Genomic DNA, 27,948 nt, shown 5'->3' on the forward strand with positions numbered 1-27,948 from the left:
AACTTCTGTGGGAATGATCTAAATGTACTCCTTAGGAGACAGGCCAGGTAAACCACTGATTAAAGCCTCGGGCACCTCCCACTCCCACTCCCATTCCCAAGACAGGAAGCTGGACAGAAGTAGGCAGTTGGGCATTTTCTTTTCTTTTTTTTTTTTTTTTAAAGGTTTTATTTATTTATTTGACAGACAGATCACAAGTAGGCAGAGAGGCAGGCAGAGAGAGAGGAGGAAGCAGGCTCTCCGCGGAGCAGAGAGCCCGATGCGGGGCTCGATCCAAAGACCCTGGGATCATAACCTGAGCGGAAGGTAGAGGCTTTAACCCACTGAGCCACCCAGGCGCCCCGAGCATTTTCTACCAGTAAGTACTATTATCATGATTCATGATAAACAGTAAAAGGTCCAGAACCTACTGCCTGGACCTTTAGTACTAAGAAACAGAGATGCAGCAAGACAAACACATGAACTTACATTCTAGGAAGGAGTTGGGTGGCCAGCTGGACTGGAGGTTGCATCTGGGATAGCCCCAGTGCCACCATGGATTAGGAGCCCAGGACTATCACAAATACTAGGCTGGTGGTGGTGGCTGGGGTGGGAGGGAGGCAGGAAGAAGTGATCAGAAAAGTTCTGGAGAGGATGGGAGGCTTGGTTAATGAAAGGGGAAGGAAGGAAGAGTCAAGACAGAAGAGAGAGAGAGAGAGAGGAGGAATAACAGGCAATTTCTTACTTGAAATTCCTAGACACAGGAAGAACTCTAATGCAGAGAAAGATCCAATAATATCAGCCATCAGAACTTGGATTCTCTCCAGGTGAATTGTGCAATGTATGTAGAAAGAAGGCCTCATAATTAACTGGAACTTCTTTCCTCATAATTAACTGGCCATGATCAATGTATGTAAAAGACATGGAACCCAAGCCAGTTAATCTAGGCATCCAAAGGCTGTGCTGGGGAGGCGTTTGGTACAGAACCATAATTTAACACAGATAGATATGTATTATAGGTATGTTATGTATGTAGTACAATTTTACAAATAACATGTAATAATATATAATTTAATTATATATTCACATATAATTTAATTAAACATTAAATCACATATCATAAATCATACATTATAATATGAAATCAAATTATATATAATATGATAATATCTATAATATATAACTTAATTATACATTCATGTATAATCATATATATTCATATATAACTAAATTATATGTTTACATATAATTAAACATTTAAAAATTTAAAAATCTTTGTATCACCTATTAGGGAAGTTGTCAATAGTAGTTAGCAAGGGAGAATATTGCTGCATCAGTTTAGTGATCATATGACTCAGAATGACATTCAGGCTCCTAGAGATTGTGAGGCTTAATGATTTAGCAATATTTTAAAACATCAGAGGTCCCAGCATGACACTGGAGTATCTTAGAATCTAAGTACCACCACAGCCTAGGGTGAGAGGCCTGTAGGGTTCGGGGTTCACCCTGGTGCTGCTTCCTGGAGCACTCCCAGGGACACCGTGTAATTGGGGTCAGTTTGGACTTTGCAACGCTAAGAGGCTATGAAGCCTCTAAAGCTTCTGGAAAGCCACCCGGTGGTACTAGAGAACAGTCCACAGAGTTGTGCCCCTGCTGGACCCTCTGTACGCTTCCTTCTGGAGTGCTCCTCCCCAGCTTTGGCTCTCACTTCCCATTTCACTTCCCTCTCAGACTCTCATTGTGGCCAATTCTGTTTGCTGTTGTGGCCGTCATGTTACTCAGAGGCCCCTGAGCTCATGGTTTCAGTTACAACGCCTTCTTTCAAGATCTTAGATCCCAGGGACTGGCTGGGAAGGGTATTACAAGGACACCATCAGAGCTGTCCTTCTAAACCATTGTCCATAACACTGTCCTTTGACTTTCTTATACCTGGAGGTGGCTCCCACCTCCTGAGAGATACTTCTTGGTGTTTAATTAGGATAGAATGTCCCTCTCCTTTATGTGGGTCTTAATCTAGGCATAAGAGGGCCTACTTGTCAGTCCCAGGCTATCTTTGGTAGAATCCCCTGAGAGGTAGGAATCTTCAGGAATATAATTGTCCCCTCCCATACCCAGACTCCATATCCCAGACTCCATATCCCAATGCCAAGATACAGAAGAGTGCGTACAGCTGTTTTCCACCTTCACTAAGGACAGAGCAAGGAAGAAAAGTTCTAATTTGCAGGAAAAAGAATTCTAGTCAGATTATAAGTAACAATTCCCACTATTGAAGATTACTAATCTTTGAAAGACTGATGGGAGCATTTTTTTTTTTTTTAAATCAATAGGCTTCTCATATGCCAGATAGTCTTCCAGGGGCCAGGGGTGCAGAAATGTCTAAGAAACAGTCTTAGTGGCCTCATTGCCGTGGCTGGGTGATGATTTCCCAACCTCCTCCTATTGACATTTGGGTCCAGATAAATCTTTGTGATTGGAGGTTATTTTGGACATTTCAGGGTGTTAAACAACATCTCTTCCTTCTACCCACCAGATGCCAGTAGGAGGCCCTCCCCCAGTTGTGATGAATATGTCTCTAGACTTTGCCAAATGTCCCTTGGAGAAGGGTTGGGGAGCACAGCTGCCTGAGTTTGGGAATCACTCATTTAAGAATGTATTAAAATCCGTGAACCCTGATTTTCTATTTGAGCTGGTGTTAGGGGAGAAATAGTTCTCTTCATGATACTTTTACATTGAACGGATCTACGACGTAGGTAAAAGAAAAATGGGGAGGAGGTTGTAGCCTGATGGGACCCCAGAGACTTACTCCTGGTGGGCAGGCTTTAGTTTGCCCCTACAATAAGGTAATAGCACAAGGGCGGGTGTCAAAAGCCTGTAGTGATCAGTCGCATCAGTGTAGCATTAAGGCCCAAGAAGGCAAGCCGTGAAAACAAGTCCTAACTGGCATCAAATAAAAGATTTTTAACCACATGGAGCAAATCATTCTCTGGGCTGTGCCAGGAAGGAATCTGGAAGGGACACAATTATGGAGATTACAACTAGAGAGATGATTAGAGACTTGGGGAATTCTTTTTTCAAGGACTTGCTAAGGAAATGGGACTGTAATTAGAAAGGGAAGTAGAATGAAGGCCTTTTTTTTTTTTTTCTCCCTCTCTTTTAGGTCAACTAAAAAGCTTCAGTAAATATATAACAAGAACCTACGAAACTTCCATATCAGTGGGAAAATGTACTAACTTCAAAAATCACTAATGAATACATCCTAAAGCAAAGTACTGCATTTGAAAATCAGTCTCTCCGTTACCTGTCAAGTCCAGACCTTCAGGAGTTTAGGTATATCCTGGAATAGCAGTTGACAAGCTATTGAAATGAAAATTCTGAATAAAATTAAGACAGCCCATTAGCCCAAATGGGGGAACATTGTAAGAGTTCATGGATTTGTGACTGTGAATTTTTTTTTTTTTGTCATTGATATTCTTACTTGGAAAAGTAGAGAAAGTAATTTTTGCATTTTTGGGTGTAGGGGGGTTATAAAAACCCAAACTGAGATCTGAGGTTTTTATAGTTTGGCAAATTTCAAAGATATGAAAGCAGAATTTTTGGCACTCGGGGATTGAGAGGCAAATGACATCATATGGCTTAAGGGAAATAGAGAGCTAAAAACGTACATTTGGAAAATTTCAGAAGCTGGCTGCCGCTGAAATAATTTTGATTTTTTTTTTCCAGTAAATTTAGTTGTCACAAAAGGCGCTCGATTGACAGCCCCGCAGAGGAAAACGTGCGAGTCCGGGAGATGCGATGTCAGCTCCTGCCTGAGGAACGCCTGGGCTGGAGGGCTTGCGGTTGCCTTGTCAGAGCGGGTCTTTCGGGGGCCACTCCCCGCGTTGGTGACACCCTGGGGGTGAGTGAAATGATTTAGCCGTGGTCTGGTGGGTTTGTGGGGAGGAAGGAGAGCCAGTTTCCCCTACCCAGTCCCAGTTTCTTGAGCCCGTTGGCATCTCAAATAATTATTGGGGTGATTGGCGGGATTATTCATTTTGAAGCTCAGCAGAGTCATCCCAAAGCTTCTGCATGACTTTTCATTTCCTGAAAGGGAGGTCATGGGCATGATAGGTGAGTTAAAACACGGAGGACAAAGATGGTGAGAATGGATGAGAGGAAAAATATCTTCCAATGAAATCATGATGGATGGATGATTGACGGTTGGTGTTCCTCATCCTTGAGTTGGGGAGGGGAAGCCAATTCCGGGGAAAGGATATGTATCTGGATTTAGGATGGATTGAGGTTGGGAGACCTGAGGTCACAGGACTTTTTCCTGTCCTATCTTTTCTTTTTTCTCCCCCAGTTTGCTAATTCTCAGCAACCAACCTCGAGTGTAAGGCTTTGCAGAGTGATAGTAAATGAGAAGTTATATAAAAACATTCTTAAATGAGAAAAAAAAATATTAAAACGGGATTAAAAACAAAATGAAGAGGAAAGACAGAAAATGCACTTCGTGTTTCAAATACACACCTGCAAAGGGGTATTGGAGGCCCGGGACCGGTAGGGTGAGTGGGGAGGTCTGACCCTTATTGTGACGTTATTGCGTTCAACCCTCCAAGCCCACCTCTGACATTTCTCCAGGTTAACATCGGTGTTGATCCTCATTTGGAGAAATAAGACTGGGCCATGCGGTGTGCTTCTCACTATGGTCATGTCCAGTGAATTTCATACTTGTTTCCAAATCTTGATTTAAAGCATTTGATTTCCCACCCTCCTTGTCTATCTGGCTCTGCATTTCCCATAGGATTACTGAACCTGCTGGTGTTTGCCATGACTACGTCCAGAAATATATCACACTTTTACCCCTGAAATCATCTCAGCCTGCTGCTTTCAGATTACGGGCTCCTCTTTGTGCCTTCCCTCCCTTATCCTCTCCTTCTCCCTCCTCACTGGGGAGAACAGCCATGGAGCCTGTCAGCTCTCTCCTTGCTTTGTCCCCCCCATACCCCTGCCCCAACAACCTGAATGAACCTTTCTGGAAGAATTCTGTCTACCCCTTGCTCTCTGGTTTACCTACTTGGTTTTTTTATTTTTCCCTTCCTTACTTCACTTTTTTGCAGGCTAACCCAGGCACTTGTGGACTCTTGATCCTAACTCTTTTTGTTTCCCCAAAGTCTCTGCTACATGAATTATTCCCTCTTTTTCTTAAATCTTCGATTACTCTTTCTCTACACTGGCTCCTACCCCCTCTGGCTACAAACATACTTAGATCTCCTTCATCTTAGGAAAAAAAAAAATCTACAAAAACTTCTGTGTCTCCCTCAGCTATTATCCTTTTCAAACTCCCTTTAAAACAAATGCCTCTATTTCTTGACCTATACTTGACTCATCAACATGATTTGATTCTGCCCCTGACCATCCCACTCCAGACTTTTCTGTAGAAATTGTCAGCAGTGATCAGTCTTTAATTGTCAGATCAAATTGGATCATCTGCTTTCATCTTCCTTTTACCTGGTCTCCCTACAGCTTGATACTAATACTTAGTTTCCCTCCTTGAAGCTCTTTCCTCCTGATTTTGCTCCCATGTCTTTGACATACATTCATTTTCTTCTTGCTGGCTCCTTTCCCTTTATCCTCTCCTTACACGTCGACTCTCCCTTTGGTACCCCTTCTCTCTTCATTTTACAAGCTCTCTCAGGGCAGTATTATTTACTTCTGTGTTTTCAACATTGTCTTTCCCATGGTGATTTTAAGATCATACTTCCAGGACTGACCTCATGCAGGAACTCCCCCTCTAGTATTTCCAGTTGTCTTCTGATATTTCAAGTTCAAGCTATCAGAAAGTGAAGTCATTATCTCCAGAATCCGGCATGGCACTTGGCATGCAACGGTCTTGCTGAAGCAGAGAAGACTTTTCAGCAGGTCAGAAAATAGTTTCCAAGCTGGTCACTTCTGCCTTCTTCCCTTTCCCCTGGAAAATTCAAAACCAGGCAGATGCAAACTGATAATTCCCATCCCGACATATCTTGAGAACCTCTATCAATTCTGTAATTACAGAAAACAAATTACAAAATAATAACTTCAAAGCCTTGTATGAACAGATGTGTTGGTCAGCTTTGCAGTAGGACCAGAAGGCCTTGGACAGCCTGACTGCGGGGCTAGTACAGAGTTGGTAGATGCTTCAGTGTTATCTCTGTGTGCCTTGATCTATTCATGCCACTTCCCTTGCATATCCTAGAAATTATAGCTCTGGAATTCTGCATCAAGGCTCAGCTCTGTTATTTTCTTGGTACGGTATGTATTATTCATGTCGTTTTAGTCCAAATTCATTTTGCCTTCTGGTCGAGACTGATAATTCAGACTTCACCTAAGATACTATGAATCAGAGAGGGACTCTGTCAGTGGGTGGTACCACTGGTCTCATCAGATGGCTGGTTGATCTTCTGAGTGCCTGTTTCATGAAACCCAGAGAACGGAATAGTAGGAAAGTATTTGGTGGTAAAACCATGGGTGTCCCCCTGATCTCTCTTAAATATCACATCTTAAGCTATTACCTTTGTATAATAAAAGCATTAGCAATGTTTACTTGGGCCAGCTTGAAGCACTCCATACATTATTTGGAGGTACCTAAAAAAAGAAGGAGCCCTGGACCAGTAAAGAGAAAAATCAAGAATAGGAGGCATATGGTGACACAATGACAAACAAAGCCCATTGTACTGTTCTTAGAGTTGGCAAAACTACCCCAAGATTTCTCCTCCTTCTTTTTACTATGGTAGTCTAATAATGATGAAAATATACCTGGGTTAAATTCACATCAGGATCTCAGGTTTTGAATTGGAAGCCAGTATCCATCTATGGGAGGTTCACCTAAGGAGGGGGATGGATGTTGGAGTCTTTCTGGTTCTAGGAATGCAGAGATCTTTCTGTCTCCCAGACAGGAAGGAAATGTAAGCAAGGATAAAATAGGCAATGATCGGTAACACAATTCTTTTCTCTCTTTAGTATTTTTGTCTGGACCCCAATTTGAAGATGTGTTTAAGATCTATGGAGAGCAGACGTCTGTCATAAGGGATACTTGCTGCTCCATTGGGGCTGGGAAGAGAGGTGGAGAGGGGGAAAGACAGTGCGGATGGAGGAGGGAGGGGTGGCTCTGCTCTCAACTAGAAGGCACTTCCTAATGGGACACACGGAGCCTTATTTAATTCTCCTGTGGTGTTTCAGTCTGGATGCTTTCAGATCTTTTGAACTCGATGCTTTTATCTTCTACTGACTCAGTCGATGCAGACGAGAAAGTCCTGTGAGGCAGTAATGTCACCAAAAAACTGTGTCCTCAGCTTTTCTTGTTCTAATTGTATCCGCTCTGGAAGGCACTGGAATTGACACAGCCCAATCAATAATGACTACTTTTAAGTGAGGAACCATTCTTGGAGACACTGCTGCAGCATTTGAGATTTACAGATATTTTCTCATTCAATTAAGAAGATGGAGACCATTCAACCTCTGCTGGTCAGAGAGCTGGAATTCCTGTAACAAACTTTTGCCCAACTACATTTGGCAGCAGAATTCCCCTATAAGAGAAAATCTGGGCCGTGTCCCCTGACTTGATGCCCAATATTTTATATATTCAAGGGAACAATGTGGAACAGAGAAGAGCATTCTTTAAGTTTATTGGGAAGAAACCCTCCTGATCAAAATTCTCCTTACAAGTTTGCTTGGATCAGGCAAAAAGCTGTCCATTGATGATGGTCCTTAATAGCTTGTAGCTTCTTCTATGACCATGGAAGGAAGATCACAAAAGCTATGCGATCCCTTAGAACAGCTTAAATTCTCGATGCATATATAGAAAATAATTTGGATTCCCAGATTTGGGTATTTGGTATAAATTCTTCTATCTTATTACGGACAGAGGGGCCTCCAATTGCAGGTCTGGCACTGGACCAGATGTGGAGCCCCTGACAGCTGGAGGGTAGTCCCACTAAGATACCCAAAGCTCAAAGGTAACAATGATTTAAACAAGGAAATCTTATTAAGGCACAATATATATACACAATAGAATATACAAATAATAAGGGTGCAACTTGATGAAATCCCTCCTATACACATATCTAAATCAACTTATAGAATACTGCCAGCATTCCAGAAAACTTCATCATGCTTTTTCCTAGTAAATATCCCCAGAAGCTTACCATTATTTTGTTTATCTGCATAGATTACCTTTTGTATTTCACTTTATATTCAACATTATATTGGTGAGATTCACCATGATGCTGCTTGAAACATAATTTTATTCTTTTTTATTGCTACTTACTAGTCCATTATATGAATATAACTAAATCATATTTACCCATTCTACTGTGGATGGTCATTTGAAATGTTTCCAAGTCTTAGCTCTTATGAGAAAAACTGCAATAAATATTCTTATACCAGTCTTGTACGTTGCCAAAACATTTTCATAATAATTATTAAATCCATCAGCAATGGAGGGGGGATTCAGATGTTCTACCTTTTTTTTTTTTTTAAACCAATACTTAGTATTTTCAGTCATCTAAAATTTTAGCCGTCCTGGTGAGCATGTAGTGATATCTTATTGTGGTTTTATTTTGCATTTTCCTGATGAAAATACCATCTTGCACTGAGCATTATTTCTTGTGCTTAATGGTCATTTGGATATTTCATTTACAAAGTATCTGTCCAAAAGTTTTGTTCACTTTGAAAAAATTGGGTTGCTTGGGCTTTCCTTATGGATATAGTAATGCTGTGTATATTCTCAGAGTTCTTTGTCTAATGTATATTGAAAATATCTTATCGTGGACTGTCAGTTATCTCAAAAGTGCTCTCTCCATGGTTCTCTCTTGCTGACCTTGATGGTTATACCTAATTTCAGCCTTCTAGTACTGAAGTCTAAAGGAAGCAAGGAGAACCGAAGGGGAAATGGAGATCCCCGTATCAAGTATTAATCAGTGGGAAGGTGCATTTTCTGCACAACCATTCCTAAACCCCCACACCTCATGTCTCTTTTTGTCTTGTGGTGCCCTCTACTCTTGCTGTTAGCACCCACATTATACTGCAGTCTCTTGACAAGACCCTGAGCTCCTTGAGGCCAGGAATATGTCTTCTCATCTGCGTATCCCCAAAAACCAAGTCAGGGCCTGGCTATGTTCCACTTTGTCATTGCTCAAAAAATATGTATTAAGGAAATGGATGAATGGGATGATTTTAAGCATAGAAGCTACATGACAGGATTTGCATTTCAAATAGATAATTCTGGCAGCAGTTTGGAGAGAGAGGATGGAGGTCTCAAATATTAAGTGGCAATTTTAGATCACACGGATTTAGACAGCAAATCCAGAGAAAATATGCTGAACAATAACAGAAAAGGTCTGTATGTGTTTTTCTTCTATAGCCAAGGGATGCACAATCAACCCCAAGGCAATGATGATGTCAAATTTTGTTAGAGAATCTACTGAATCTGAGTCGGTGATAGATGACAATACAAAATAACAAAAAAAAAGATATGTCATAAAGCCCAAATGACAAATGTCAATTGAATAGTGCAGACAGTTAGGTGCTAAGAGTTCAGAGGAGCTAGTGATTACCATGAGCCACATGGATCAGGATTTTACCAGTAAGGTTTTTTTCCTTAATACTAAGATGTTAGCTGACGTGCTTTTTTTATGATGATGATAAATATTATTACAATCCCGAAACTAGAATGTGTTGAATGAGAAAATACAAAAGATGAGTCTTGATGTTTTTACTATCTCTCAGCCTCAGAATCAACACTGAGAAGAGAGGAGTCAGTAGAAGTTTCTAGAGCCACAAGGATTAGCACTGCTGAACTCAGAACAGCAGCGGCTCTGTAGGCTATTGTCAGCTGCAGATTCTTGGACATGGGTGCTCACCCCCTCTTCACAGTGGACCCTGATTCTGCACTCATGCTCTAGTCTTCCAGCCAAAAGGTATTTTTGCCACAAGACCCCAATGAAGCTGACTGTGCACTCTTTTAGATGAGGGATATAATACTTAGAAATCCTCAGGTTACATTTTTAATTTGAAATTGGGGCAGTCATAAAAAAAAAAAACTTGCCATTTACAACAGTGTGGATGGAGCTAGAGTGTATTAATCTAAGCAAAATAAGTCAATCAGAGAAGGACAATTATCACATGATCTTACTGATATGTGGAATTTAAGAAAGAAGGCAGAGGATCATAGAGGAAGAGAGGAAAAATGAAACAAGATGAAAACAGAGAGGGAGACAAACCACAAGAGACTCTTAATCTCAGGAAATAGACGGCTGCTGGAGCAGAGGGGGTAGGTGGATGGGGAGGCTAGATGATGGACATCGGGGAGGGTATGTGTATGGTAGTGCTGTGAATTGTGTAAGACTGATGAATCACAGACCTGTACCCCTGAAACAAATAATCCATTGTATAATAATATTTTAAAAAATGTTGACACTCAGAAAAATCCACAAACTTAATTTTTTTAGGTGGTAAGATTTTTGGGGTACCTGAGTGTACAGTTGGTTAAGCGTCTAACTCTCGGTTTTGGTTTAGGTCATGGATTCAGAGTCATGAGATCCAGACCTGTGTGGGGTTCTGCGCTCCGTGCAGAGTCTGCCTAAGACTTTCCCTCTTTCTGGCCTCTCCCTGCTCTCTCTGTGTTTCTTTCAAATAAATAAATAAGCTCTTTGAAATAAAATAAAGTGGTAAGGTTTTTTTTTTTTTTTTAAGTAAAATATGCATAACATAGAATTCACCAACTTAAGCATTTTTAAGTCTACAATTCAGTGGCATGAAGAATATTCACACTGTTGTGTAACCAACACCTCTCCAGAATATTTTCATCTTCTCAAACTGAAACTTTGTACCTATTAAACATCCCCTTCCTCCCATCCTCCAGCCCTTGGCAAGCACCCTTCTGTTCTCTGCCTTTATTATTTATTTATTTATTATTTGACTACTCTAGTACCTCGTGGAAGTAGAGTCACACCGTATTTGTCCTTATGTGACTGACTCATTTCACTGAGCATAATGTCATCAAGATTCATCCATGCCGGAGCATGTGGAAGAATTTCCTTTCTGTGATTGAATAATAGTCTAGTCTCTGTAAATACCACATTTTGTTTAGCCATTCAGAAACTTGAATTGTATTGTTCCTACTTCTCCAAAGTGAAGGTGAAATTTTTATGCCTTTTTACATGTTGTCAGAAGAAGACATAAAGTGGGAGGGAAGGGCACCTAAATTTATTGAGAAACTACTACGTACCCACAGTTGGGCAGTATTCTTTACACAGTGTAGCCATTTGTGCCTCACACCAGCCCTGTAAAGTAGGTGTGATCATATCTATATTCATCCAAAGGAATTGGAGTGATTTATATTCAAGCTTATGAGACCACAATGATTGTTCATTGTTCACTATTTTGTTGTGCATAGGGGCAAAGCCCAGGGAAAGCTGACACCATGCAGTTTTGAAAAGTCTACGTTTATCTTTGGTTATTCCTCATACTTTTACTGTCTTTCCACTTTCAGCATCCTTTCCCCGCTCCCAGATAATCTGTCATCAAGGTCAGCCACGTTCTAGCTTTAAGAGGAATTATTTTCTTATATTGAAAAAGACACATACCTGAGTAAGGAAAACCATGATTGTTTCAATAGATGCTGAAAAGCATTTTAATTCTTCATATTCATTATTTAATAAAAAAAAGAACTTAAATACTTAGCAACCTGAATGACAAGACCCAGGTCTCTTGACCCTGGATTCTTCATCTGTAAAATGAGAACTAGATCTCTCCAAGTCTTGGATTTTCCCTTGTGTCTTGCTATTCAACCCAATGAGTGATTTTTGTAAATTACATTGCTATTTGTTTCTGTTATGCTTTGCAGTCCTGGAAGGTACTTCAGTGATGGGAATGCTGAATCATAGAGAAGAAAGGTTGTTTTGGGGTGCTGGGAGTTGGCACTATAAATTCACTCTAGAACCGCAACACTTGAACTCAGTTCTTTACTAACTGAACAGCTAAGCCGTGGGGATATTGCTGAGTGATAGACTAATTCAATTTTGACAGGTGATTCTCTTAGCTGACCTCAGGATCATGGTATGATTTTACCCTGCTCTACACTTCTTGTAAAATACTTGGGTGAGAGGTCTGCTAGCTAAATGATCAAGTTTGTAGATGACATGAAGCTAGAAGGGATAACAATATTAGGAGTCCAAAGAATTTTATAAGCTGGAAGCATGATCTGAATTTAAGAATATTAAAGAGATGCAGGTATCAGCATATAGATCCCAAAAGCCAACTAACTCTTCAAGCAGAGACACGGTAGGTAGTGAATTAGTCAGTTGCAAGGGATGGAAACATCACTTTCATGGACACCACAGAGGGAGGTTTTGGCTCTTACAAGCAAACAATGAGGGCTTGGAACTTGAGTGCTGTTAGGACTTTATCAAGTTGTCTTATTTCTGATTCTCCTCGTGAATTTTTTTGTTTGTTTGTTTTCTCTATGAGGAAAGAACTCTGGCCTTGAACAGCTCTCAGACTCACATGTTTCTAGTTGAGTCAATAGAAATAAAATAATTATCTTGCCCCAGTTAAATAAATTCTTTTGAAGGACTCTTTAGGCCACTAAAGGCCTAAAGGTCCACTTTGAAGGACCACTTTAGGTCAAATGCCGTAGCCAGGTAGGGGAATGTATATAAAGCATCTGCCTGCCATGGGAATCACATAGTGAGAAAATTTTCCAGCATGAAAGGTGGTGTTAATGAAGGGTCCAAAACAAGAAAGACTCAGGGGTTTTGTTGACTCTAAGGATGATAGAAGTTGATGGTAATAGGGGCTTGTTAGAAAAGCTTGAAGTTTGCCATGATGGAACTAGGGTATCTGGAGTCGAGGACATGATGGGTGTCTGTTTTTCACTTCTCAGTTCATTCTTGCTGGTCATCTGGTTGAAAAGGAAAATTGACAGTTTAGAATGTATCCATAGGAGAGTTCCCAGAAAGGTGAAGAAACACAAAGTTTTATTATGTGCACAAAATTAAGGATCAGGGATATTGAACCCAGAGAAGAGGATGTCTGTGGAGACATAATGAATGTCAGTAATGTACCTGAGGAGATGTCCTGTGGAAACAGGACTGAACTTGCCCTGTGCTACCCTAGGGAGGTAGTCTGGTACCAGCACCACCTGGGACCTGCAAGCCTTCCTATGCAATGGAAAGAGCAGTCTGAAGAACCTGACAGACCAGGCCACTCATGAGACTTGTCATGTTTGGTGCCTTGATTAATGTGTCTCATGGGAACATATGAGCATCTCATCACACGTGTTAAAGATTCTGTGATGTAATGAACCTAACACTGCTAATATCGTGCCTGACATGTAGTGTGGCTTCATTCACAGCAGCATTAGTATTAATAGACTTCGCATAAACATAAGGAAGGAATTTTCAACAAATTGGGTGATCCAAAAGCCAGTGGGAGCCCACACAGGTAGTGAGCTTGCTGTCCCTGCAGGTGTTTGAGCAGAGGCTTGAAAACCACATGGTAGAGCACACTCAAACACCTCCTCTGGCTGTTGGACTAGGTGGCTTCCAGGGTCCTTTCTGATTTAGAAAGTCAGTGATTCTGGATCCTTATCCATTTCTTAACTCCTTTAACTATTTTTCAAATTCGTATTCATAATTTATCTGTTTTCAAAAATCTAACAAGTAACAGTTTCAGCGATAATTATTGCATTTCTATATTTATAGATAACTGGCACATATGGAGGTGGAATAGCACAATTTGATATTTTCTCATGTGCCAGATTTTTTTAATAAATATAGAAAATCCTATAGTTATGAAAAACTATTTGTTAAAATTAAACATATATGCAACTGGGCATCTGTTCTGATGTACCAGCTCTCTTGAGAACCGGGTTTCCTGTTGCCATTGGATAAAACCCAATATTAGCCCAGAGTTCAAGGGCCCTATGTGTCAGATGGCCCAAATAAAAGCTAAAAAAACCTCACTAGTTCTCACATGAATAGCACTTCTGTTCATTCTGGTTAGAATTTAATTTTCTATCTATAAAAATAAAAAAATATCCCCTCCCTGCAAAAAGCTATAGTAGCTATTTTTTTTACTGCTCAATGATAAGGATTCCAAGTAGACTACACAATACAGTGAAAAGAGTGAAAAGAAGAGATTTTTAGGGCGAGCTAGATTTGGGTAGAAATTTCTGTCTCTCTTCCATTCTCCCTGTGTGATCTTGGGCAAATTGTTTAACATTCTTGGGCCTTATTTTCCCACCAGTAAAAGGAAGAGAGTAACACCTATTTTTAGATATGTTGTTAAGGGTAAAATAATTATCAACATGGTACATTTCTTGCAATAGACATTTAAAAAATATTGATTCCCTTCTTGATATGTGTGAGTTTATGCATTTTGGAAATGACAATAGGGATTGTACTGATGTTGGCAATAGTTTTAAAGTAAGATCTACCATTTATTGAGTGCTTCTTATGCTCTCAGTAATATATTAAACATTTAAAATGCCGATCTGTTATAATTCTATTAGCAGCTCCACAGAATGCCTGGCATTTTATAAGAGAGAAAACTGTTAGAGAAGTTAGCTTCTTAAAGATCCTAAAGCTTGCAAGTGGCGGAACAGGATCTCACAGCTGGTTCAAGAGCCTGATTTTTAACTCTTACTCGATAGTGCCTGGCTAAAATTCTAGAAAAATCTTTAAAAGAACCAGAGTAACATTAATAGTATTTTAGAGTTAGCATAGATAGTGTTTGCATTTTCATTTCACTCAGGTGAAACATGAGTTTTTTTTTGGTGTTGTGTGGTTGAATTTTCACAACCCACTATCTTTCTGTAATTACAACTCCCATAGCTTTTAACAGATAGCCATTGGATTAAGATTTCCTAGCCATTACCATGGCATTAGTTTTCCAGTAGGTCTGTTTCTGCCACTTTTATGCTTTGTTTAATCATATAAAACCAAACCCGCATATTTATTGTTCTCGTACTATTAATTTGCATGGTGAAATATTCCAGGCACTATGATCTGTACAAAATTATGGACGAGTGAGCTCTATCCCTTGTCTCCTTTCATTTGGGAAATTTCCCTTTGGGTCTGTCATGCCCTCCACCTCCACGAATAGTCAAGTCCAGCTGCTTCCATTCCCACTGGTGTGCCTGGGGGACAGGAGGCTCATCCCCCCGCGGGCTGGGCAGAGTGCCTGGTTCTTACTGCCTGTTGACTGCCTGTGACCCCTGAGAGCTTCCAGATATGTTCGGAACACCTGTTCTTTCAGTTTAGAAGGACACAGCTCTTAGTTTCACTGAATGTCAAAGTTTAATTTGCTACCTTCCAATTTAGGCTTATTTTTGAGAATTCAAAACTCCTTTCAGATAAATTAAGTTAAACTACTGGTGGTTAGGGAGTTGTTTGACCTTGAATTATTTTCTTTTTCTTTTTGGAGAAGACTCGACAAAAGGGCTGACAGATGAGATTGAACACTGGAAAAACCTAGGAGAGTTTATGAGCATGAATATACAGATCAAGGGGCAAGTAAATATGTCAGAGGCTGGGGGCATCATCTCCTGAACAGAAACCATCCACACCTTTTTGACGATTATGTCTGGGGCCCTACAAATTTCATGTTCTGTGTTTTAGGTGGTCTTCTATATTAAACTTGATAGTTAACAGGTTCTCAATAAATTTTTAGGTAATATAAAAAATATGAAGAGATTCAAGAATGTCAAGAATCCAGTTTTTTTTTTCAAGATTTTATTTATTTATCTGAGAGACAGAGAGAGAGAGAATAAGCAAGGGGAGTAGCAGGCAGAGGGAGAGAGAGAAGCAGGCTCTGTGCTGAGCGGAACTCAATCCCAGGACTCTGAGATCATGACCTGAGCCAAAGGCAGATGCTTAACCAACTGAGCCACCCAGGTGCCCCAAGAATCTAAAATTTAAAATACCACTGTATATCTTTAATTTTTTAATTCAATAAGGATTTTCCTTGTATCCATAAAGAAGCTGCTGCTCTTAGGTTTAATGAACTCTTGTCTTTACGTTCACACAGAAAGTCCCTGAGAAGTGTCACTTGGTATTTTTTCCCAAATTATAGACCGCTTGGAAGACAATAAGGAAACTCCGATGCAAAGGAATGTATGATTTGACCATCGTCTAGGGCAGTGGTTCTCAAATCACCTGAAAGCCTTGCTAAAGTACATGGTTGGGCCTCACAGAGTCTCAGATATGGTAGGTCTGTTGTCAGGCCTAAGAATCTGCATTTCTAACAAACTACGAGTTGATGCTGGCATTTCTGATTTAGGGATCCTCTTATAAAAAGCACTGATCTAGAGCCATGTTCACTAACAGAAACATAATATGAGAAACATAGGGAATTTAAAATGTTCTAGTACTCTCATAAGAAAGTAAAAGGAACAGGTGAAATAAATGGTAGAAATATATTTTATTTTAATCTAAAGTAGCCAAGATATTATCATTTCAACATACAGTCAATATAAAAATGATTAATGATATATTTTACATTCTTCTTTTCATATCAAGTCTTCCAAATCTGTTGTTTTCTTTATGCTTACAGCACATTTGATTTCAGACTAAACCACATTCCAAGTGTCCAATAGCCACAGGTAGCTACTGACTACTATATTGGAAAGTGAAGAATGAATATTCTAATAAATTACATTGCTAAGAAACAGCTCAAAGAAGTCAATAGTGATTCTCAACACCGGTTGCACATCAGAAGCAGTTGGAGGAACTTTAAAAATATACCATTGCCTCAGGCCCATTCCCAGAGAATCTTAGTTAGTTGGTCTGGGGTCAAAGGTAGGCACCAGCATTTAAAAAAATCTGCTCCAAGTAATTCTAATGTGCAGCCAGATCAAGAATTCCTGGGACAGATGGAGGCCGAACTGAAGGTAAGATTGACTTACATATGCAGAATCCAGCCACATGTTTCCTTGGTGCTATGGTCTGAGTGTGCCCCCCTACAAATTCATGTGTTGAAATCTTAACCCCCAAAGACGGTGATATTAGGAGGAGGGGACTTTTGGAGGTGCTTAGGTTATGAGGGTGAAGTCTTACAAATGGGATTAGTATCCTTATAAAAGAGGCTTTAGGGAGCTCTGTCCCAACTTCACCACGTGAGGACACAACGGGAGGTTGGCCCTGTGCAGCCCTGGAGAGGTGGAGGGGGCCTTCATCAGAACTCTGTCATGCTGGTGTCACGACCATGGACATCTGCCTTGAGACATTTGTTTTTAGAAGGCACCCGGTTTATGGTCGTTTGTTATAGTAGCCTGAATGGACTAAGTCACTCGGCAAAGGGAAAAGAGAAACTAACATGAATGCCACTACATCTAAGGCACTTTCCAAAAGATTGTTTTATTTACTTCATATAATCCTGCAAAGCAGATCTTACTGCTATTTTGCAGAAGGTGTAGTGGAAATGTGACAACATCAAGTTTGTTAGCCAGTTTCTGTTGTACTGAATCAAGAGCAGATCCTAAGTGACAGATGAAGTGACAAATTCCAAGACCTGCTCTTCCTGTGGTACCATCTTGCCTGCCTTGTCTTATTTACTGATAATGCAAAGTTCCTTCAGCTGGAACTGCAGGTCCGCTCTTCCTTTTCGACTTGTTCAACTGAGTACAATTCCTCACTTTTAAAGAAAACTGAAACCAAATTTAATTAATACAGTCGGTGGCTACTTTTTCACAGAGGATCTAGATAATATTCCAAGTATTTTGGGTGGGGGTGGGGTAGCAGGGGAGTCATCAAATCAAGATGATTAAACACAGGTCATTTCCTCTCACTTTTCTGTCTTAACGGGAACTCCCTCTGCGTCATCCCTTATATTTGATTCTCCAAGTTGAAAGAGATGTCCATTTGACGTCTGAGAAACTTTTCTAGCTCTGACTTACATACTTTAAATTTCTTTTCTTAGAACTTGCGAGCCGCCTTTTGGCAGGAGCATGGGATCATCACCAGCATGGTGTGCCCAGGGGTTGTGATGGCTTGAGGCGGGGCGGGCGGGTGGGGTGGCATCCAGGGGCAGCTCTGGCACTCAGGAGTGGGCAACTGTCCTCCACTCTCTCACATAGATTTACTAGGAGCTTTCCTGAAGTGAAATGTGTGACCAAAAGTCTTTTGTGTTTTTTTAATCATATGGGATTTAGTATATTTAATATGTGATTTGAATCTCAGACCTGAAGTGACTTAAGCCCTTACATATGCCACCTTACTCTATCCTTCCTAGTTTTATGTGGAGGAGATGTCTGTTTGAGGCTAAGAATTACAATTGCTTTCCAATGTTTTACTTATAGGGTCTCTCCTGGCTCACTTTTCATGTACTTCAAAAATCATCAAACAAAACAAAATAGGAATTTGGGTCTCTCGCTGATCTCAATTGTCCTCAATTTCTTCTTTAACATTAATAGTATTAAGTAGATCTCCTAATTAAACTAATTATTTGTTATTCTTACTGTAGAGGACCTAAGTGTGACCTTGGAATCCCACTGCTGAGAACCTTAATTCTGAAATAGAGTTAACATTTGAACAACACAGGTTTGAACAGCACACTCCACTTATATGTGGTTGATTTTCCATAAATTCAGTATAGTACTCTAAACGTATTTTATTTTCCTTATGGTTTTCTTAATAACATTTTTCTTTTCTTCATAGATTGTTTCATTGTAAGAATATAACGTATAAAACATATAACATACAAAATATGTATTAATTGTGTATTTATCAGTAAGTCTTCTGGGTTACAGTAGGCTATCCATAGTTGAGGCTTTGGGGAGTCAAAAGTTATACATGGATTTTAGACTGTGCTGGGGGGATCAGCACTCCTAAATCCAATGTTGTTCAAAGGTCAACTGTTCTTTCTTGCAACATCTATTTTTCAGTACCTGGATCTAATAAACTCCAGTAAACCTTGTTCAAATTCATGACACGAGTTCCTGAAATTTGGTGACTACTGGTTCATAAAAAGGCATTTTACCCATTCTTTATTAACTTACTGGTAACCAGCCTTCATTATAAATATGAGGACATGACAGAGAGGTAAGAATTTTGAATGATACTAGTATAAACATTTGGCCAATTTATACCAGATTTGGGTAAAAAAAAAAAAAAAAAGAGAGAGAGAAGAAGACTTCAGATTATGGAAAAAGTAGGAAATAGATTAGATAGTTAGGTCTGGTTGAATTAGGTAAACTCAGAATCAGGCAAAATAATTTGCTCCCCAAATTTTGTTATAGAGTCTTATTCTCATCGGGTGAGTTATGGAACTGAATTTGAGTATGTGCCAAGTGCTGCTTGGTGGTGGTGGCAGTGATTTTGGTAGGGAAAAGGAATTTTAGTTGTCTTCAGCATGATTTTGTCCCACCTCAAGGCACCCCAAATACTGGTGAAAATAAGGCACTTTCTGTCTAAGTCCTCTAGGTCCCTTCTGGTGAGATTAGATTGCCTCCCTATATAATGGGGTGCTTGTCCCCAAGTCTTTTGGATTCATTCAGCTGAGGTGTCAAAAGTGGAGGACTTGGTGGATGTCAGGTATCTCCCACTCTAAAGCTATGTGCATGCCTACTTCTACTGTGTGCCAGGATCCTGTCAGCATCAGCCATTCACCTTCAGTCATTACAAAGGGCTGTGTTGTGAGGACTGCTTAGGAACAGTGGTCAGTGTGTTGTACCCCGAGCCGTGAGGAGGACATGTTTCTCCTTCATTGAAAGCAACTAAAGAAGGGAGCTTTAAGAGAAGCAAGGAGGCAGTTTACTATGTCTTCTGGACTTTGGGGGAATACACACACTGTAAAGGTGCATGCTTGCTGGAGCTGGCAGAGAAAGGGATGCCCAAGTGCCCGGCAAGAAGCACAACCCTCAGGCAGAACAGAGGGCCTGTCTCCAGGCAAGACAAGGGCCCAACAGAGGGAGTCAATCTGGAGACTGAGAGGCTTCCTGCCCAGACCATCTGAAGGGGTTATTTGACCTCAAGGAAGAATGGAAATTCCATTCAGGGCCAGGAAGGTGGGAGCCCAGGGAGGTTATTTGAAAGGAAGGTAAGAGAAAATACAAAGTTGGCTTCTGTTAGCATCCTGGAGAGTGGTACTTCAATAAAATATTTTATAAAATGTAATTTCAAGTCATCCCCAAATAAAGATACAATAAAAGTAAAGGGGTTAAATTTTGCAGATCCCCTGGCTTGACCTAAGTTACGTGTCTCTAAGGAGTGTTGGGGATGTCACACTAATTGTACTGAACTACAAAGATTCGCTCAGCAGTGGTATAGGGGACAGGTCAGAGGAGGGAGACCAGAGAATTCCCTCCTCTCTCATGGTCTATCGTTTTCCTTGTCCCACAATCAGATGTCCTTCCACAGAGCTCCCATAATAAACCCTTGTCTGCTCCATCACTGCACTTATAAAAATTGTTCTTATTTTATTTTATGACTTATCTCGGGAACTAGCCCCTTAGCACTAAAGCATCAGGGATTCCTATTCCTGTTTGTCTTCAGAGCACCTAGGACAGCTCCTGGACCACTGTCTGTGTTCTAGGAATGTTTGTCACAAGGGTGAGTGAGAGTTTCAGTCCTGTCACAAGCTCTGGGGCCTTGAAGACTGGGCCTTCTCTGATAATTTACTTTATTTGGGCTTCAGTCTTAGTGTACCAGGGTTGGTCTCCATTCCTGTTTCCTCCACACCAAAAATCTCCAATGTAGTAAGTATAAGAAAAAAAGACTCAAATAACAGAAGGAATCAAAGACAATGTGAATGGTTGGGAGAATATGGTTGAAGCAACACAACTACTTTCAGTTAGGAGTGGTAATTGGGACACTGAGAACTTTTCTGAAACATGTTTATCTAAGATGAAAGGGACCATATGTTATTAAAGACCAGTCTGTATGTCAGGTTTAAGTTGGAATATTGGGGGCTATCTTTACACTAGTGATAGAAGGTTGATAGTGAAGTTGATTGAGAGAGAATAAAGCAAAGTAGTAAAGACAAGAGTTGCAGGCAATCTGAGAGTTGGTGGGTGGTAAGGGGAAGATCCTACCTACCCCCAAAGGGTTAGCAAGGAGATTTTGGGAGGCACTGTCCCTGGGAACCTAAAGAAAAAATAATTCAAAAGCTGTTTTGCAGAAATCAACTATTTTGGTGCTTGTAGTTCAAGGTAAGAAATTGAGGTTGAGCCTCTGCCTTCGGCTCAGGTCATGATCTCAGGGTCCTGGGATCGAGTCCCGCATTGGGCTCTCTGCTCAGTGGGGAGCCTGCTTCCCTCTCTCTCTCTGCCTGCCTCTCTGCCTACTTGTGATCTCTCTCTGTCATAAAATAAAATAAAATCTTACAAAAAAAAGAAATTGAGGTTGAATTTGGATGGCCTTAAAACTCCTTGTCAATCCTCATGGATCAGCATGACCTCCTTTATCACCACTGTCCCACAAAGAGCTGTCAACATATGCCTTTAAAAAGAAAATTGTTGTAATGTTATATGCCCACAGATCAGAAAGTTCCAAATTGAATTGGAAGAGTATTATATTTATTATATTATATTTTATAATAGTATATAAATTATTCCAATTTTATACTAAAATATATTCACACTTTTCCAAAAAAACATGCTAATTATTTCAGGTAGCATTTTAATGGATTATTCTTGGAGCAGGTCAAAAAGAATGTAAAGGGGTTAATAAATTATTACTCACACCTAAAGATATCTTCATTCTCTCCCCAAACATCTGTTTGATGTCACGGGGTCATGTAGAAAAAGACTAAATCTAGTTCTTTAAAGAAGAAACAGGAATTATTTTCATCACCAACCAGCACGTGGGGTGCTGCAACAGGACCTTGGAATGTCGTCAGAAATTCAGTCAACTTCAAGGCCAAAAACTGAAGGCTTAGAATTGGCTGAATCGTATGAATTAGGACCGGGGAGGGCATGGCCAAAAATTTGGGGAAGGAAACTTAGTATGGGGATGGAATCTGGTAAAGTCTGCCTCAACAGCACTCTGGACATTATAGAATTTGTGACTTTTTTTTTTTTTTTTTCCCCTAGACAGGGGTGTTACTTTCCTTTAGGTGATGCCCACTAACTTTGCAGGAACCAATGGAGGAGCCAATCAGGAGCATGCCCCACTTTTTCTCTTCCTTATCTTCTAAAAGGGACAAAGTATTTCCATGGAACCCTCAAGGCACAGGGAGAAGAAAACAGTCTATGTTATAAAAATCTCTTTTGTATACATTATGAACCGCCATATCAGGAAATCTATGAACAATCTGAAAATTGCTCAGAAGGCTGAGTGTGAGAAAGCTGTACTGTATCAAAGAAAGCGTCCAGAGGACACATTTTCAAAAGGGAAAATTGCCAGCACAGAGCACTGTGGACAATCAACATGAAAACAGGGGCTGATATAATCACAGCTAAAGGAACAAATGTTAAGCGTTCTCCCTTCAGCTCAGCTGGCCTATTATACCTCTGAATACCCAGGCTTACAATGCCTCCCCTCCCTGCCTCCAATTCCAGAAGTGTCAGACAGGAGACACAGTGCCAGCAAAAAACCTTCCACCGATCTCTTGTTAGCTAACTGCGGTGTTTTGTTCCGTGGTTACATGTCTGCACAGGCCGTCCTTGTGTCAGTCATAATTACCACCTGTTCGCCCGCTCCCTTCAGGTTCCATCACCTCTGCGGCATTAAGCAGCCAGCGGCAGGAAGCAGTGTGGATTGCCCAGGAGCAGCGACTGTCAGGCTCTGGGTTTCAGAGTATAATTGCTGCCTGCACGCACAGAGCTCTGGTCTCTTCCCCTCCTCCCCCTGCCCTCCCCCGATCGGAAAGGAAAACACCCAGCTGTACACATTCTTTAGGCAGAGGAGATCAGAGGCACATCAGATGTCATCTTCTGACCATGAATCGGACCTGAGCTCTAACACAAACATGCCATTCTGTGACCAAAAATAAAAGTTCAATTTTTTAAAAACTGTACAGACCGCACCTCCTTGCCTCCGTTTAGTGCTAAATAGTACTAAATAGTGCTCCCAGCTGCATAGATTGTTTTCTTTTTCCTAGCATTATGCTCTGAGGTTTTTGATTAGAGACTTTCTTAAAAATGATGTTCAGATTGGATCGTTGCATCTTTCCCGACTCGTTCTAAGATCATACTGAGCAAATAACAGATAGCACTAGCTAATAGGAATGCAGCACTTAGCGCGGGACAGGCATTAAGCATTCTGCGTTTAAGTACATAATTTAGTCTTCATGATGCCCTAATCTGGTAGCTACCATTTTCATTCCCTTTCATGGGTGACAAGATCAAAACATAGAATGGTGAAGCTCTACCCGCTCCTTAACTGTGCTATTATCTTTCCTTTCCTCCAAACCTTTGTACCTGAGGTATTCGTAGTGCTGGGCCTTTCCTTCCCATAAAGCTAATTCCTGCACATGCTAAGAACTCATCTCAAAGTCAAGTTGCTGGGAAAGCCCTTCCTGACCTCATCCCCTATTCCGAATTAAATATTTTAAATGTTCTTATGGACTTGAGCTGATATGACTGGTGATCTGTTTATTTCTATCATTGGCATAACTGTTATTTATGATACCATAATTGTTGGTGTTATGTCTATTACTTTCTTATGGCTTGGGCCTATAAATCTCCCAAATAATTTAGTTCCCCGAGTCAATCTCTTCTGACTCAGGACGAGTTTAACATCTATGTAACTATTAGCAGGAAAAAGATGATGGAAATTATGGCACTTTTTACACTGTCTTTTTTTTTTCCCCCCTTAAATTTGCCAAAATATGGGGACTTGGACTTTATATGGTTATCATGTAGTACCAGTCATGAATGTTTATTACTGACACAATATTGCTCGGGAAGAGAATATTCCTTAGAATTATTAAAATGTCATATTTATGCAGATAGAGTCTGTGAGTTCAAAGTGCAATGCTTTCACTTGGGGACTTGACAGCAGTAGAGTCATCCCAGGAGAGGAGGATGGAATTGCATCGAGTAGGCCTATGGTTCCCAAAGTTGGCCGGTCATGAGAATTGCCTGAAGAACTCTGAAAAAACAGATTTCCTGGTATCCCACCACCCCTGAATCAGCATGTTTGTAGGTGAAGCCAAGGAACATGCATTTGTCAAACTGCCCTAAGGTAATTCTGATGATTGGCCTGTTTTTAGCTGTTTGAGGTGGTTTTCAGTGGTTTGGTTTGAGTAATTACTCAAAGTACATAAAAGCAATCTTCTGATGTGTGGACACAGGACCCCCAGAGAGGATAAAATAAACAGATCACCAGTCATATCAGCAGCATGAAGCAAATGAAGAAGAAATGTACATTTTCTTCTGGTCAGGATTCTCAAAAACAGGCTCAATGAGAATAACCTGGAGGAGCTTTTTTTTATACAAGGCCTATGCCCTGGGGCTCATACTTGCCAATTAAATCAGCATCTTAAATCGGAGCACGACTCAGACATTAAGATTCTTTGAAAAGAAGCCAGATGATGCAGCCAGGTCAGGGGTGGAATTAATGGCACATTCCAGAAAGTTCGAACCCAAGGTACTTCAGAAATCATCATTTGCTGGGAAAACTGGACTTTCCCAAAGACTTTCCTTAGGACGCTACTTCATCAGATGCTCTGAAAACAGAATTCTATGATCCAGTATATTTGGGGATCCAGTATATTTGTCTCCTGTGTATGCCCATCTTTGAGGCTTATGTGCCCAGTACAGATCAGTGTCTCAAGACCTGTGACCAAGAAAACTGTGAGCTTGGTTTAATTCAGTATGTTCCCCCAGAAGCTACTTTTTCTTTTCATGGCATTTACCAGCATCCACTGGAGCTGCAGGAGCAATGACTCCAGGTAAGGAGGCCAGGTACCTGATCCCTGTGCAAGGGCATCTTGTGGCCGAGGCTCTTCTTTATCATGTATTAGGTACTGGGGGACCAAGACCTTGGAATCCTGGTTTTGACACTTCAGTTTTAAAATGATGGGCTTTGAGGGGTTGGTGGAGATGGGTCTTTACCAGTGTAAATGAATCAGGATGCTTTGACCTTTTGTTCTACGTTACCATCATTTACTAGGTCATACACAACTTTCAATGGGCTGCAGAAACATTAGTGATGGAAACCTCACTGCCCCACCTTCTGCAGAACAAAAGACTTTGGCATTGGCTTGAAACCCACATAGAATTAGGGTTTGGTCATTGCCTTCCTCTAGGCACCAAAATGGAAGTACAAGTGACATATATTCTGTATAAGCAGAAGCCTCTGGAGCAATTCCCTGGTTTGGTTGTGTCTCCTGACGCTCTCTCTAACCTGAGAACCGTGCCACCAGAGAGCTGGTGCTCCTGCAACCAGGGCCGCAGGACTGGACGGCACATGCGCTTGAGTACAGCCAAGCCCAGTTTAGTCCTGGTGTAACCTGAGCAAGAAATAAATAGTGGTGATTGTAAACCAGGAAGATTTTAGAATCGTTTATTACAACTAAATGCAAGATATCAACTTCATTTGGTTCCTGACTCAAGGAAAACAAATTAAAAAAAAAAATGGGATGATCACAAAAATTTCTATACTGACCTTAAGAAGTTGAAAAAATGTACTGGAGCTGTTTTGCTTGTGTTTAAATAAAGGATCCTTCCATTTAGTGATCCATACTAAAATACTTTCTGTATGAAGGAAACTAATATGGGGACAGGGAAGTGTGTGGAGTTATAAATGAAAAATGTCTGACAGTTGATTATTGTTGAACCTGGGAAATGGGTAATCAGGCCTTCACCGTATTATTCTAGTTTGTATGTTTTTGAGATTTTTTTTTTCTAAATCATAAAGTTAAAAAAAGGAACATTCTCCCAAACTACTCTCTATAGGTTGAAAATTAATGAAGTTTCTTGTTAGAATTATAACAATCTTCTAATTTTATAGCATTGCCAATGAGCCATCCCGATCATAAAAGAGTCAGCCAGAGATAGCTAATAATTTCCACCGTGCAATTATTGTTACTATTTGTCTCAATGGGAATTGGTACATGTTTTGAGTTGGAACACTAAGAAAGAGAAATGAAGATCTAGAGAACTCAAAGGATAATTATCCTTCTTTGAATATTGACACACTTACATGTTTTTCCAGACGTAGATTTTGTGTAGGCGAGAGCTATTTGATTATAAAAGATCCGGTTTCTCCAAATTTTTTAGAGGTAAAAACTTCATTAATTAGCATCAAGGAAAATGGAGCATCTGTTGCTTTTTTGTCAACAGATTTTAATAATATTGAACACTGCTAATTGGATAGAACTGAAATATAGCTCTTTGTATGTTAAATTAAGATGGTTTCTTCTATTTTTTTTTCAGCAAATTTTATTTAAACCATGGCAACTCTTCAGAGTTTTCCTCAACCTCTTAATTTAAAATGATTTTGTATACTTAGAGAGAAAAAGGATTCGTGTCAGAAAATGCTGTCATGATTCTGTGGTGATAGTTACTGTGACCCTGTCAGAAGAAGAAGAACAGCCAAACTTGCTAACATTCCAGCTCAAGTGTTCTCTTGAATGTTTCTGCAGTCAGAAGACGAAAGCAATACATTCAACAGGCATGAGGAGAAACTACAATGCAGCACTGGTTAAAGACTGAATGAATGATTGGCCATCACAGGAGTGGTAGGGATAGTAGACAGCCCAGGCTTGCTAGTGCTGCCTCACTCAAGGGACTCCCCTCTCTGAGTGTGCTTCTTGGGTTGCCCCACCCCACCACTTTTCACTTGTACTTCCTTAGCCACAGAGAGGCCACAGAAACTGACATCTGAGCCTCCTTCATCCCACAGAAGCCAGTGCTTCTTTCCATCTTGTGGTTGCCAGGGTCTTCAGGGAATCCCAGCAGGGAAGACCTCACCTGAATAGTACAGCCTTGCAAGGTAAAGTCTGCATAGCCTGCCTCGTGGACCTTGACAAGTGGCATTACCCTTCTGACTCTCTCTCACTTGAGTCTGCTGCTCAAGCCTTGTGCATATCTCTAGAATCTAAATTTCCCTTACTCAAAGCTAGTAGCATGGACCATGCTCTTGCCCACTCAAGTCATAAGATTTGGCTACCATAAGAGGTTCTCCCCAAATCCTTCAAAAACTTTTACTCTTTCAAAGGGTACTTAAAGGTTTTCTTGAAAAAAAAATTTCCCTTAGAAATAAAAGCTTTTCAGGTAACATATTTGCCATAATGTCCATGTTCTCAATTCTTTCCTTAGAAGGCAGTCATGTTTACACACACACACATACACACACACACTCACATTCTCCTTCTATGTTCATAGCCTCTGAGTTACAAAATAATAAAAAAACAACACTGTTTTTGGTTGGTTTGCTTGTTTAGTGTTAGTTGGTCCTTAATTCTGCATCTTGTTTTAGGGGTTGTAGAAAACAGCATAATATTAAGGTTTTGGTATAAATTCTATTAAATTTAATGCAAAATTCAAAAACAATGGTCAAAATTTTTGGAGCTCTTAGGTGCTATGAAGATGCAAAAATAGCTAAGATAATTGTCCCTGATCTTGAGGAGCCTAACTTCTTTAATAATAAGTAGAGTCTATGGAAATTTGCAACTTTTCACTTTTTCGTTTCATAGACACCTTCCATGATTTCTTTTCTCCTGTACCACAATTCTTTCTTGGCTCTGAGGGAAAAGGGGAAGGATACTGTTGAGGGGATGCTGTTGATGTTGAACAAGGGGAAAACAAAAGAACAAAATGAACATTTTGTACCATTTTACAACTAATAAAATACTTCCTGTTTGGCCCTCACAATCCTGAACCTCCCCCCGACCCTTGCCTTTCGTCCACACCATTTCCTGGACCCCTTCTGTGTGCCAGGACCTGGGATATTCAGAAATGGAACAATCCCTACTTGGGCTTAGAGAAGTTTGCAGAAAGAGACAGATAAGTAAAATGAGTTGCTGAACAGTGTGATAGGTTAGATGTTGGAGGTTAAAAAGAAA

The 27,948-nt window shown here is 40.4% G+C and overlaps 1 long non-coding RNA gene across 1 annotated transcript; it reads left to right on the forward strand.

Moving 5' to 3' along the window:
* Positions 1-3,745: 3,745 nt before the first annotated feature.
* On the forward strand, positions 3,746-27,363 carry LOC131833083 (uncharacterized). Its single transcript, XR_009354309.1, has 3 exons — positions 3,746-3,874; positions 22,028-24,831; positions 26,318-27,363. It is a non-coding gene; the product is annotated as an uncharacterized LOC131833083 (long non-coding RNA).
* The last annotated feature ends 585 nt before the right edge of the window (positions 27,364-27,948 follow it).

The sequence above is a fragment of the Mustela lutreola genome, chromosome 6, assembly GCF_030435805.1.
Source record: "Mustela lutreola isolate mMusLut2 chromosome 6, mMusLut2.pri, whole genome shotgun sequence".
Classification (NCBI taxonomy): Eukaryota; Metazoa; Chordata; class Mammalia; order Carnivora; family Mustelidae; genus Mustela; species Mustela lutreola.